Here is a 14115-nt window from a genome sequence, read left to right as displayed (position 1 = left end):
AAATTTACTGTTTGTAGACTTTTTGATGATGGCCATTCTGACTGGTGTGAGGTGATATCTCATTGTAGTTTTGATTTGCATTTCTCTAATGATTAGTGATATTGAGCATCTTTTCATGTGTCTCTTGCTCATCTGTATGTCTTCTTTGGAGAAATATCTATTTAGGTCTTCTTGCCATCTTTTGATTGGGTTTTTTCTTTTCTGATACTGAACTGCCATAAGCTGTTTGTAAATTTTGGAAATTAAGTCCTTGTTGGTGACATCATTTGCAAATATTTTCTGTGAGTTGCTTTTTACATTTTTTATGGTTTCCCTTGCTGTCCAAAAGCTTTTGAGTTTAATTAGGTCCCATTTGCTCATTTTTGTTTTTATTAATATTTCCGTTACTCTGGGAGATGAATCAAAAAATTCACTGCTGCAATTTATGCCAAAGAGTGCTTTGCCTATATTTTCCTGTAAGATGTTGTATAATATCCAGTCTTATATTTATGTCTTTAATCCATCTTGAGTTTATGTTTGTGAATAGTGCTAAAGAATGCTCTAATTTCGCTGTTTTATGTGCAGCTGTCCAGTTTTCCTAGAACCATATTTTGGAAAGACTGTCTTTTCTCCATCATGTAGTCTTGCCTCCATTGTTGTAGATTAATTGACCACAGGAGTGTGGATTTATTCCTAGGCTTTCTGTCCTGTTCTATTGTTGATGTATATGTTTTTCATAGTATTCTCATATATTCCTTATAATTCTATAAAATTGGTAGTAATATGCTATTCTAAATGTAGCTATTTGAGTCTTTATTTTCTTAGCCAATCTAAAGATTTGACAATTTTGATCTTTCCAAAGAACCAACTATTGTGGGATTTTTTCCCCGAAATGTTTGATGTACTCTTTGTTATCCCTTTCCTTGCTGTTCAAGATGCTCTTTGTCTCTGACTTTTGGCAGTTTGGGTCTCTTTGGATTTATCACACTTGAAGTTCATTGAGCTTCCTGTATCTGTATATTCATTTCTTCCCTCAGATTTCAGAAGTTGTTTTTTTTTTTTTTTTTTAACCATTATTTCTTATATAAGCTGACTCTTTATTGCTCTTCTCCTCTGGAACTCCCATAATGCATATATTAATCTTCTGGATGGTGCTATGTAAGTCTCTTAGATTCTGTTCATTTGTTTTCATTCTTTTTTTTTTTTGCTCCTCAGATTTGACCATTTAAATGACCTGTCAAAGTTTGGTGATGCTTTTTCTGCCTATTTAAGTCCCATATTGAATTTCTCTAGTGAATTTTTCAATTCAGTTATTGTATTTTACCTCTGTAATTTCTGATTATTTTAAATAATTCATGTCTTTGCTGATAACATCATTTTGTTCATATATAACTTTCCTGATTTATTTTAGTTCTTCATGTTTTCCTTTAGCTTTTTGAGCATATTTATGACAGTAGTTTTAAAGTCTTTATCTAGTAAGTCTAATGCCTTTGTTTCTCCAGGGGCTGTTGCTGAGAATTATTTTTTCCCTTTTAATGTGTCATACATTCCTGCATCTTTGTAAGCCTTGTAATATTTTATTGAAAAGTAGGTATTTGTAATGAAGGAGGGCATGGCAATCCCCTCAAGTTATTTTGAGTGCAGAATCCCATGGACCGTGGACAGAAGAGCCGGGTGGGCAATAGTCCATAGGGTCACAAAGAGTCAGACATGACTGCAGTGACCAGGTACACACACAGATACTTGTTAAAACAAAACAACAACAACAGAACAGTTACCTTTCCTGGTCTTTACAAACTGACTCCATGCAGAGGAAGAAAGTCACTCATCAGCCTAGTATGAAGGCTTAGGTTCTTCTATGGGGTTTTCTAGGTATTTGTACACAAGTATTTTTAAATATAATACATTAAGAGTCCCATCCTTGTTTTTTCTTGGGGCTTTAGCTGTCTATTGTATTCTTTAATAAGGAATTTCTTGTCTCAGGAGTCTACATGTCTGTAACTATTTTGCAATTTTCATGAGCCATGCCTGCTGCTTCCTGTGCTTCCTCTTGCCTGAGATCCAAGCTGCTTTTTTGGGGGGAGGGGCTGTCTCAACTCCAGTGTAGGTTAAAGAGACCAATCCCTAAGGCTATTTAGATCATAATGTTGCAAATTCAGTCCTCTCTGGTCTCTCTGGTTCACTGAAGGGAACTGGAGACAACCACTATTTCCTCCCAAGTGTACTTCTGCACTATGCTGAGAATGGAGTAGGAAAGGGCAAATAAAACTGCCACAAAATTCCATACCATTTCAAACTTGGCCTTTTCGTGACTGGGTGTTCACCTAGTTACTGCAGATCTTTGACTGATTCCCAGAATTCTTATACAGTTATTTTAGTTAGTTTCTAATTGTTTTTTAAATCCTATGGAGGAATGTTGTTGATATCATTCTACCTTTTGACTCTTATGTACTGAAAAAATATATTTTTTTCCCACACCTAACACAGTTGATGCTTCTCTCTATGTCAATGGCTATATTTCATCTTATAATTTATTCATTTTCTATTTTTTATTATTACTCTTGTCACCATCTAAAAGCACAGAAAAGTTGCTTCCTTCACACAACATATAACTCAGTGCTGGACTCTCACTAGGCACTCAATTTTAGCTTGATAAATTGAGCACAATAGAAAAGCAAGCCTAAGTGTGTAGACATTCCATCGTCTGGCACCATGAGCACCATCACCATTTTTCCTAGCTGTCCAATCACAGCATTGCTTTAGGCTGTGTGCCAATAGTTGGGTATGTGCACAGAAAACCCCACAGTGATCCTGTGGAAATTCTGTAGCTGGTATATTGTTATGTTAGCAGACTGTTTTTGGAAATTGCAGCCAGCACCGTGCATCCGCTCAGAAGGAAAATGAGCACCGCTTCTCTACAATGCCTGTAACCACATCCCTTCCCTCAGTGAAAGGTGGGTATTTATTCAGAGAGAGAAGGTAGCATTGCTCCTGTTGTTGATGTGACCTATTCAAGAGATTCTAGGAACAGCTCTGGCATTTTCGAGAATAAGGGGGGAAAAACGGGCACTAAATACATATGTCTTTCAATGTAGAGTTTAAAGTAAAAGATTGCTGGATGTAAATTAATTCCTGTTACCTGAGATAATAGGGAGAAAAGAAAGTGAAAGGGATACCATGCTTGGTTTTCATTACCACTCACAGGAGTCCTTCTGAAGAAAGACGTTAAATGTCTCCCTTGAGGTGTCTGCTGTCCTCCTAATTGAATTAGTCAAGTAGAAATGCACGTTATTTGGACACGGATACCCAAGGGGAATTGCTATAAAGTGGATATGTCCGATAACCCATTAGAAAATACTGTATTAAGTAGCCTCTATAATAAGACAATATCTTTAAGGAAGAAGACTTACTGAAAGTCAGCAGAAATTGTCTAAATCTCTTTCTGTATCTCTCTTCCCTCTAAAACAAAAATAACTGGACTGTTAATTGTCACTTATGTACTCTGGATCTGTTTTTCACAGAAAGTGAATTTCATCATTGAACTAATGTATTTTAAGAATCTCCTTTGTTTAATATCCATCTTGTTATGTATGCATCTATTTGTGTCAGGCATATATCCATCATAAATTATGTTGAATATTTTGTTTTCTAAGTCCCAGGTTTTGGTGTTCCCAGTATTTTTCAAATGTTTAGCAACTCCTTTTTTATAGTTACCAAAGACATATGAAGAATTAGGCCAAGGTTAATTTTAAAATGCAAAATATTACAATTACATGGAAATGAGAGACTGTATTTGTTCTAGTAAATATATATATGTGTGTGTGTGTATATGTGTGTGTATAAATTCAAATATGATTTTATTCCTGCAGTCCACTCTTATTAAGTAGGTTGCCCTTTTTGACATGTACATACCCGCTCACATAGCAGGTGCTCAGAATTTATTTGCTGAATCAATCCATCATAATTTGGCTCCAAATTCTAAGAAATATGCAAAACTCAATTATTAATAAAATCCTCTCAGTTTTAATTTCCCCTAACATTATGTTCGGAGAAGGCAATGGCACCCCACTCCAGTACTCTTGCCTGGAAAATCCCATGGACGGAGGGGCCTGGTGGGCTGCAGTCCATGGGGTCATGAAGAGTCAGACACGACTGAGCGACTTCACTTTTACTTTTCATTTTCATGCATTGGAGAAGGAAATGGCAACCCACTCCAGTGTTCTTGCCTGGAGAATCCCAGGGACGGCAGTGCCTGGTGGACTGCCGTCTATGGGGTCGCACAGAGTCGGACACGACTGACGCGACTTAGCAGCAGCAGCAACATTATGTTAGCAACTTTTGAGGGGACAAGATTAGACTTACTTGGGGGGTGTGTGTGTGTGTGTATGGATATACACATATTTTGTAGATAAGATGCCATTTGAATGGGATCAGAGGAATAACATTAGCAAATGCCTTCAGAATGCTCATGCTCTCTCAATAGTTCAGGTGGGGTGGTAACCAGTGCGAACTAGATGCCAGAGAGGAATTTTAGCAAGGCTGAACAGAAGGTAGGAAAGGAGAAAGTTGAGTTCTGGTTCCTAAAGGAGCCTGGAGGCCCTCTCGGCTCTGAACAGAGAGGTCTGGGGATCATGGCAGAAGAGAGACAGCTGCAGACCCAGGGCACTGGAAGGCTAGGAACTGTGTGGGCAGCAGTTTGGGGAATGGGCCAGGCCCAGCTATCCAAGCAGAGGCCCCTGATAAGCTGAACAGGGCAGGGGAAACCAAGTAGGGAGCCTAGAGTCTCTCATATCAGATAATAAGTATAATTTCTAGGAACTAGAGTAAAGACAATTTCAGGAAGCATAACTATGGTGAAAAGGAAGGTTGTGGAAGCTGAGACTGAGCAGTGGTGGCCAATGAGCCTAAGGCTAAGGGTAGAATAATGACTGTAGCTAAACGTCACTGAGCCCTCTCACTCAAAGAGCTTAGCTCCACCCATCTGGATTCTATGCACCATCTGCATCTGCCACAAAATTATGAGCTTTCTCTGTAAAGTACTATCTGGTGCCCACAGGCTTCCGATAAACCGTACCCTGGGGACGCAAAATCCCTCTAGTTTTAAAGTACTGCTGAACTCTTCAATATGTCTTTGTCATGACCACTATTAAATAATGGCCATTCTTTTTTATTGAACATGCTTTATACATGCTATATGCTTTACACATACCATCTCATATTATCCTTTTAATACTTTCTGGTGAGACAAGAAGATTGAGGCTTAAGGGGTTCAGCCACTTGTTTAAGTTCCCCAGGTCTTGAGAAAGAAAAGTGAAAGTGAAGTTGCTCAGTCCTGTCCGACTCTTTGCGACCCCATGGACTGTAGCCTATCAGGCTCCTCCATCCATGGGATTTTCCAGGCAAGAGTGCTGGAGTGGATTGCCATTTCCTTCTCCAGGGGATCTTCCCAACCCAGGAATCGAACCTGGGTCTCCTGCATTGCAGGCAGAAGCCTTACCGTCTGAGCCACCAGGGAAGACCCAGGCCTTGAGAAGTGAACCCTAAAAGCTAGAAGCTTATTAATATTTTCAGTAAAAAGATAACTTCCAATAAGATCCAAGTAGATTGGTAGAAACCTTCAAGCTTTGGAGCCAGATCAAGCTGAATGAAACTTCTAGCTTTTAGGGTTCAGGCCATGAGAAGTGAACCCTAAAAGCTAGAAGTTTCATCCAGCTTGATCTGGCTCCAAGGCTTGAAGGTTTCTACCAATCTACTTGGATCTTATTGGAAGATATCTTTTTACTGAAAATATTAATAAGTTAATCCTAAAAACATTGAAAGAGAAATTTTTAGAAAGAATCTCAGAAACCCATGGGCCTTGTTTTATGCTGTGCCTTGTTACACCATAGAATTTAAGGCCTACATCTCAGAATCAGTCTGTAAAGAAGTCAGAGGGAGGCTGGCTCAGAGCAGAATATACACACGTCTCTAGGAACCTCTTCTTCAGCATCCTGAAAAGGCAGAACCAGGGCCCAGTTTTACAAAATTGACTAAATGGAATGGGATGAAAGCAATTACCTTGCCATTCATTGCATTTCTTAGTATGCAGAGTTAAAGATACCAGGAAAGAACTCCTGTTTTGTTTAACCATAACCAAGAAAGTAATTATGAGATAACAGTAACAGTGATGATACACATTCTTTTAACTTTTTAAAATTTTATTTTATTTTTAAACTTTACAATATTGTATTAGTTTTGCCAAATATTGAAATGAATCCACCACAGGTATACCTGTGTTCCCCATCCTGAACCCTCCTTCCTCCCTTCTTTTCACTTTCTAATCTGAACTACTATGTCAATAGTAGTTTAGTTCAATTTTAGTTTAGTTCAATTAGTTCAGTTTGAACTAATATGTATGCAACATACATGAGCATATGTTCCCATGCCAGAGCTGGCCATGCCTCTTGTCCATTCAGGAAGCCAAGGCCAGGTGCCCAGAGAAGGCAGCAAGACTCCTAAGCATTCAGGGACCACAATCTCCACACTCATAACCAGCTCATTACTTGTTCTGCACACTCACTCCTATTCTAACTATGGCCTAGAAATGATCATACCGTGAAGCTTCTGTCTTGATCAGTTTAATCATCCAGGCTCTTCATAGAATATCCTACATTCCCCCCAAAAGAGACAGTATCTGCCTCTTGAAATGCTACCCATCTTTGAAGGTCTGTTTTAAATGCTTCTGAATCTGACATTTTGGATCCTTCTTTGACCTACTCTGTGAGCCTGGGTTTCTTAACAGCATAGAACACAGGCTTTTTGTGTCTGATAAGTGTTGTATTTCTGGTATCTCAGAACCCGGTACACACAGATGCTCAATTAACGTGTACAGCACAAAAAGAAGGGGAAAATAAAAGGAAAAAAAAAAAAACCTGGAAGAAATGAAGACAGGAACAAAAGAGGGCAGGAGGGCAGGAATAAAGCAAGGGGACATGTCTCCTTCTACTTCAGAACCGATTTTGAAAAGCAAAATGAAAAAGAACTCAACAGGACTTACCAAAGAATAGATGTAATGAGTCATAGATGTGTTCATTCATTTCACAAAGATCCTGAAGTCTTCCAGACTCAATGACCTAGAGCTTCTCTTCCTTATCTATAAGAAATCTTAGTTATAGCAAGAAGTTAGGAGCCTTGTTTGTTCTTCTCTCTCATCATCACATTGGCATTGATTTTAATACATGGGTATTATCTACCTACCTACCTACCTGCCTATCTATTTCTCCATCCACCATCTATCTATTCATCTCTCCCTCACCCTTCCCCATGCCCTTGCAGTTCCACCAGAACAATAGTGATCAGAATAGCTACTTCTTCCAGGCTTGCTGAAGATTCAATTAGATGCAATAAATCTAAAGCTCCATCCGATATTCCGCAAAGCATTTTCCAGTAGCTGCAGTGCCTGAAGTCATTCTATTCTTGGCTATAATTCAGCACCCTTCTCACATAATTCTCTGCCTAGGAGATATCTGTCAGGTCTTTTTGTGTCACTTGTCTTCTGTTGGACAATGCCAACATATCCATAGAAATTCCCTTCCCAATGTGGAGATTAAAAAAGGAGGGAGAGGATAATAACTGTTTTTCAAAGTGAAGCAAGTCTAGGTCACACTGAAGGTTTCTAAAAGGTAACCTCAATAACTCAGTCGCTTAGCCATCCTCTCTCTGAAAGTCAGACATGTACATTCATGAGAACTATTTTATATCTCAGCTCAGTTATTAAACCTGCTGCCACAGCCATCAGCCTTTCCTTCATAAGAGATGAGCACTGTCACGTCTCTCCAGGGCAGTCTGGTGGAGGGAGGCTGCCCTTAGAATCACATAGCTGAGGCTTGAATCTTGGTTCTGATACTAGCCACAGATTCTGGTGCGAGGCCACGTGACCATTATTTAGTTCAGTTTTCTTATCTATACAAAGGGGACTCTAATACTTCATAGATTATTCTGAGGATTAAATGTGATTGCCTTAGTCATATATTGAAACCAGGAGCAGCATACAGTAGCTACTGTGAAAACGTTCACCATTTTCCTTAGGAGTTATGTGGTCACAGTGTTATTAGTTGCTCAGTCGTATCCAACTCTTTGTGGCCCCACAGACTGTAGCTGGCCAGACCCCAGCTGTCCATGGAATTCTCCAGGCAAGAATACTGGAGTGGGTTGCCATGCCCTCCTCCAGAGGATCTACCCCACCCAGGGATTGAATCTGAGTCTCCTGCATTGGCATCTGGATTCTTTACCCTCTGAGCCACTAGGGAAGCTCCATGTAGTCATAGAACAATTATAACATGTATAATATCATATATGAAACGAGTCACTAGTCCAGGTTCGATGCATGATACTGGATGCTTGGGGCTGGTGCACTGGGAAGAACCAGAGGGATGGTAAGGGGAGGGGGGAGGGAGGAGGGTTCAGGATGGGGAACACGTGTATACCTGTGGCAGATTCATGTGGATATATGGCAAAACCAATACAATATTGTAAAGTTAAAAAATTAAATAAAATAAATTAAATTAAATAATAAAAGGGACCTACTGTATAGCACATAGAACTCTGCTCAGTGTTATGTGGCAGCCTGGATGGGAGGGAAGTTTCTGTGGGGAGAACAGATACATATGTACGTATGGTTGAATCCCTTTGCTATTCACCTGAAACTATCACAACATGGTTAATTGGCTATACCCCCATACAAAATTAAAACGTTTATTTTTTTTTTTAATTTTAAAAAATGTGACCTAGAGGGATGGGATGGGGAGGGAGGTGGGAGGGGGGTTCAGGATGGGGAACACATGTACACCCATGGCAGATTCAAGTCAATGTACGGCAAAACCAAGACAATATTATAAAGTAAAATAAATAAATAAATAAATAATGTGGATCCAAAATAAATAAATAAATATTAAAAATAAATAAAAAAATATGATATTCAAGACACACACATATATTCACAGAAAGATCATATTATTGATACTTGTTTGCTTGAAATCTAGTTAAATTTAACTCCAGTTATCCTTCTCTGCCAAGGAGGAAAAAAAATAAAATCAAACATACTCACAATGAAGGATAAATTCTTCCCTCAGCATACACTGAGCCCCATCACAGTGGAAGGGCCAGGGCTCTCTAGTGGCATATGAGAGTTATGAGTCATGTGGGTCACTAATGTGTGTTCTGCTGCCCTGACCTCCTGTTTCCTTTAGATCAGAGAGTCTGGGACCTGGGGGCCTCTGCTGCAGGTGCACAGGCTTTCCCCTCTGAAGGCAAGCCACCTTCCTGGGATGATTCCTGGGTACACCTCTTCCTTAGGCCCCACAATCCTCCTTCCACCTCCCAGGATTGCAAATTACTTTTGGATCAAGGGAAAGCATCTCCTATTTCTACTTGGTTCCCTCAGAGGAACTCTGCCTCAAAAATCTTCATCACAGATTTGGTAGCTTGGAGAAGATAAAATTAGGAACAAAGGCATCTTGTAGGTCAGGAAGCCCAGAGCCTGTGACCTTCTCAAGTGAGAAAAAGAGGACATGCATAAACATAAATTATCTCAGAGTTTCTCCTGCTATAATAGTAATTGCAAATATTTGAATAGCTAACATTTAGTGAGCATCATGATGAGCTCAAAAAAATACCAGCAGTCCTACAATTAGTGAGTAAACTTAACAATAAAGTGCAGCACTTGTATGCTTATAGAGCTCCTTCACACGCCACCTCACTTGGTCGTGTCCTCTGGGAAGCAAACACAAATGGGACAACGGTCCCCGTCTTTGATAAGTTTCGAAGGCTCTGCATAGTCAATCTGTGGGCTTGCCAGTTTGCATGTCCCTGGAGCTCTTGAAAGATACATCTCTATCTGGGCTTCCTCTGTGGTCAAATGCTCCAAGTCACGGTGTAGAATCCACACCCCAGCATCACACTCTTTTCCCCTTCCTGTCCCACCTCCTCATAGCATGGGTTGCTCTGTTAAATGGCTCTAAGTTCTGTGCCTAAACTGATACATCAACATTGTGCTAAAGTCTCAACTCCTTCCAGGAGGCCACACCGTGGTCCTCCCTGGGTCTCTTGAGGAGCTTTTCTTCAAGACCCTGACATCTCTTTCCACAAGGACACTCCTGTCTGCCACCTTGAGACTCTGCCTGTTCCTTAATGCCATCTCTTGGTTTCCAGGTCTGGGATCCACTGACCCCACCTGCCTGCTGGATTACCATTCATCATCCAACTTCTTCCAGCTTCCTAGCCTTCACTGCCTACCTGTTTCCTTTTAGTTTATTTCAAGGGCCTGGTGTGCCTTGTCCGGTAATTCTCTATCTCATTTAGCCCTTTGTCTAGCTGGTCACAATCAGAGGAGTCCACTTCCATTAGAAGGTAGATGTTGACACTGACTTCTTCCCAACAGAACCTATCAAAGGTTCAAAGAAAGGAACCTGGAAATAGCTTCATGGCTCCTCTTCCCCCACACCCAAGTGCTTCTCATGATGCATACCTTCTTCAGGGAAGAAGAGCTGGAGGGCTCTATCTCTTAGTCCATAATCTAAGGGGTGGTATTTGAGCTGAAAAGAATGTTATTCCAAAGGTAGTCAGGGTTGTTGTACCAAACAGGAGAGACAGAAGTGGGAGAAGAGGAGGACTAGACAGAGGCTAAAGGGCTTGGATCATGCATCAAACAGATATGCCAGAGGCAGGTGCCTAGCAGTGAAGGCAAGAACAAGGCAGGTCAAGGGAAAGGAATAGTGGGTAGGGCCAATGAAGTCAGGCAGGTTGTGACCTCAGTCTAAGTGGGGATATATGGGCCTGGGCAACCATTCTGAGTAGATGAGGTATATTTTGGTGGACAGGATCAGCCCTTACAGAAGCCCCTCAGGCTGTATGGATTCAGAAGCAAGTCATGTTCCTGAGTTCTTACAGAACGCATGGCTCTATGTCACATGCTCTATATCAACTAATCTATACAACTTCTCTTTGAGGAGGAAATGATTGTGTACATTTAAAGGTATTGATAGGGGCTCAGCAATATTAATATGAAGGCCCTGTCCTCATGACTAATGAATGGCACACAGAGGTTACATTTAACACAGGATTCAAGTGATTTCAGTGCTGCCTAACCCCATTTCTGACTGGGCTTCCCTTGTGGCTCAGCTGGAAAACAATCCACCTGCATTATGGGAGACCTGGGTTTGATCTCTGGGTTGGGAAGATCCAAGAAGGAAAAGCCTATCCACTCCAGTATTCTGGCCTGGAGAATTCCATGGACTGTATCATCCATGTGGTTGCAAAGAGTCAGACATGACTGAGTGACTTTTACTCACTCCGGAATGGTCCTCTAGCCTCTCTCCCAGGTTCTGGGCTTGAGTCTCAGGAGGGTCCTTGATCCTATTTTCTTCCATAGCACTGTTTAACATCTGCTGCAGATACAGCTGAGCTGGGACTACTGACTGCTTTTCAGCTCTGGGCACCCAGGCACGGCTGCCCTTCAGCTCTTGACAGTGGGACAGAAACACTGGACTCACAGTTGCCAAGTTTTTGAAGTTAAACTATTAGCCAGAGAAAATAAAGGAATCCTGTACTAATCTACTACAGGGAGCTAGTCCTTGGGGAAGCAAATCCTCTCTTCTCCCAAGAAATTGGCCCAGTTGGGACTCCCAGTTTGGTCAATGTTTTGAATCGCAATGGGACTGACTTGAGATATCCCAGAAGGAAATTGTTAACTTGACACCTAATTAGTCAACCAGCAATCTCTCACGAATGTGATCCTTCTCTGCTTCTGCTAGAGCCTAATTAAGACCCTAGTGTGGCTGTGACTTTGTGCCAGGGCTGTTATTCAGTTAATAGCCCATTATTGTTAGCCTTGAGGCCACTCCTGTGTGCCACTGCAGAGATACCCATCAGTAAGAAGGAACAGTTTAAAAGGGTTCCCAGGAGAATTAACCACAAACCACAGTGCAGGACACTCCCCACCACTGTCCCCAGCCCCCATCAGCCTAGGCAGCCCTGCAAGGCTGAGAGCAGGAGTCAGAAACCTAGACACATGCCCCCACTCCTCCAGCACCAGGGTTGGTGGAATTGTAAGGCCAGCACTTAACCCTCTGTAAGTTGAGGATAATAATTTTGCCTCAAGTGGCTGCTGATGTGAGGGCCATAAACTCTGTAGTGTCTAGAGCACTGCACAAAAGTGAATATTACTAGTATCATTACTCTATTCTGAGCCCTATTTTCTGACAATTAATTGATGGATGTAGTTCATGTTTCACGTGTGCCTGATTTCCTCTCTCATTGTGCACTGAATTTAATCTCATTTACCAAGATTTTCCGTTTTACCCTAGAGAGGGGAAGCCTTTGAAACTTGCATTAGTGCCCGAGAGGTTGCTGAGAGGGTGGGTTTCCTGATCCTTGCTGTGATCTTAGCCTGGCCCCAGGGCTCACACTGACCACTCTGTGGCCCTCTGACTTATAGGCTGTCCCACAGCGGCAGGGAAGTCGGGCCCTTTTACTTCCCGTGATATAAATATCCTGGGGATCATGCGTGTGTGGATTCTTTCTCCTTTAATTGGTAGTTTGGATTCTGTTGCACAATCAGCCTTCCCTCCATCTAGTCAATTAGCTCCTGCAAATGCTCTGGGTGCTTCTCTGGCTCTATAATTATGACTTAGTGTCAAAAATTGAAAAGAGAAAGGAAGCAACTCTAACCGTACGACTTGGAGGTGAATGTCAGCTCTAAGAAAACTGTTCCTGAAACTAATCCCTCATATATATTTGCTGCTGTTTAGATCTTATTTTCAAAGGACATCGAAATCTATGTGTCTAAAATCTGATGGCTTAAAAGCTACCAGACCCCTGATGGTAATAACACCTTTTAAGTCTCAATTTTCTTATCTATAAAATGGTTCTAATACCCCTTTCCTCAGCTCATTCACAAAACTCAGGTGAGTGAGAATAAAGATGGACAGTAAAGTCATATAATTACTTTAACTATTAAAGCCTATATCACACTACAGATATCAGATAGTATTATTTATTGATAAAATATTTTTTCAGGACAGGGAATTAATTTGTAATAAGTTACCCAGCAATGGCTCCTCACAATATCACCCCTCAGGGCAACCCTTTACAAGATTCACCCAGTGATAGGATGATATCTTATTTATTCATTTGTTTATTTATTTTTACTATCTAAGTTGGCTTGCCAAATAAATCTACCCTGAGGGGCTGCTGCTGAACTAACTGTGCAAAGGCACAGGCTCTGATTCAGGCAGATGAGGAGTTTTGTCTCCTGGCTTTGCCATGAGGTAACTGTATGATTGGAGAAGGCAATGGCACCCCACTCCAGTACTCTTGCCTGGAAAATCCTGCGGACGGAGGAGCCTAGTAGGCTGCAGTCCATGGGGTCGCTAAGAGTCAGACACGACTGAGCAACTTCCCTTTCACTTATCACTTTCATGCATTGGAGAAGGAAATGGCAGCCTACTCCAGTGTTCTTGCCTGGAGAATCCCAGGGACGGGGGAGCCTGGTTGGCTGCCATCTATGGGGTCGCACAGAGTCGGACACGACTGAAGAGACTTGGCAGCAGCAACTGTATGATGTCCAGCTATTCAGCCTCGGAATGTTTTATAAAACACACAGTGGGCCCTCACTTTATGCAGTTCCTTATCTTTCTAAATCCTCACAGTGCTGCTTAATTAACAATACTACTGGACACGACCAAGGAAAGGCCCCCACACTGGCCTCTGTCTCTAAATCCAGGGTTTCCACTACTACTCAGTAGCTATTTCAAAAGAGAATTGGGAATGTGAGTTTCCCCTTTTAGTAGTGTCCTTTAGCATTTATGTAAAGAGGGAGAACAGTCTGGATGCTGTTCTTGATAAATACTTCAGCTACAATTAAATGTTGGTCCTGTACTTAGGACAAAGGACAAGTGATCAAAGAAGACTAATTATAATGAATTATGATCCCATCCCTCTCCAAGTCTGTGCTTGGTATTTCAGCTGCCATGTGAATAGATGACAAGGCTGAGGAAATAACTGCCTGCCATCTGTCTAAAATTTCAAAGCAGAAGCAAAAACTGCTCAGAGGGCAAGCCAGTTAAAAGTTAATTAAAATCCTAAGAGTAGTGCTCAGTG

General features: G+C 41.3%; 1 protein-coding gene and 1 non-coding gene across 4 annotated transcripts in view; both read right to left on the bottom strand.

Annotated features, from left to right (window-relative positions):
- The window catches only part of NRG3 (neuregulin 3), a 1237239-nt gene that overhangs the window by 589783 nt on the left and 633341 nt on the right, over positions 1-14115 (bottom strand). The gene's annotated exons all lie outside the window — the stretch shown is intronic.
- On the bottom strand, positions 5423-5494 carry TRNAC-GCA (transfer RNA cysteine (anticodon GCA)). Its single transcript has one exon. It is a non-coding gene; the product is annotated as a tRNA-Cys (tRNA).

The sequence above is a fragment of the Bos indicus genome, chromosome 28 (genome assembly GCF_029378745.1).
Source record: "Bos indicus isolate NIAB-ARS_2022 breed Sahiwal x Tharparkar chromosome 28, NIAB-ARS_B.indTharparkar_mat_pri_1.0, whole genome shotgun sequence".
Taxonomy (NCBI): domain Eukaryota; kingdom Metazoa; phylum Chordata; class Mammalia; order Artiodactyla; family Bovidae; genus Bos; species Bos indicus.
Note: the sequence above shows the minus strand (reverse complement) of the source record. Positions and strands in the feature narration are given on the sequence as shown.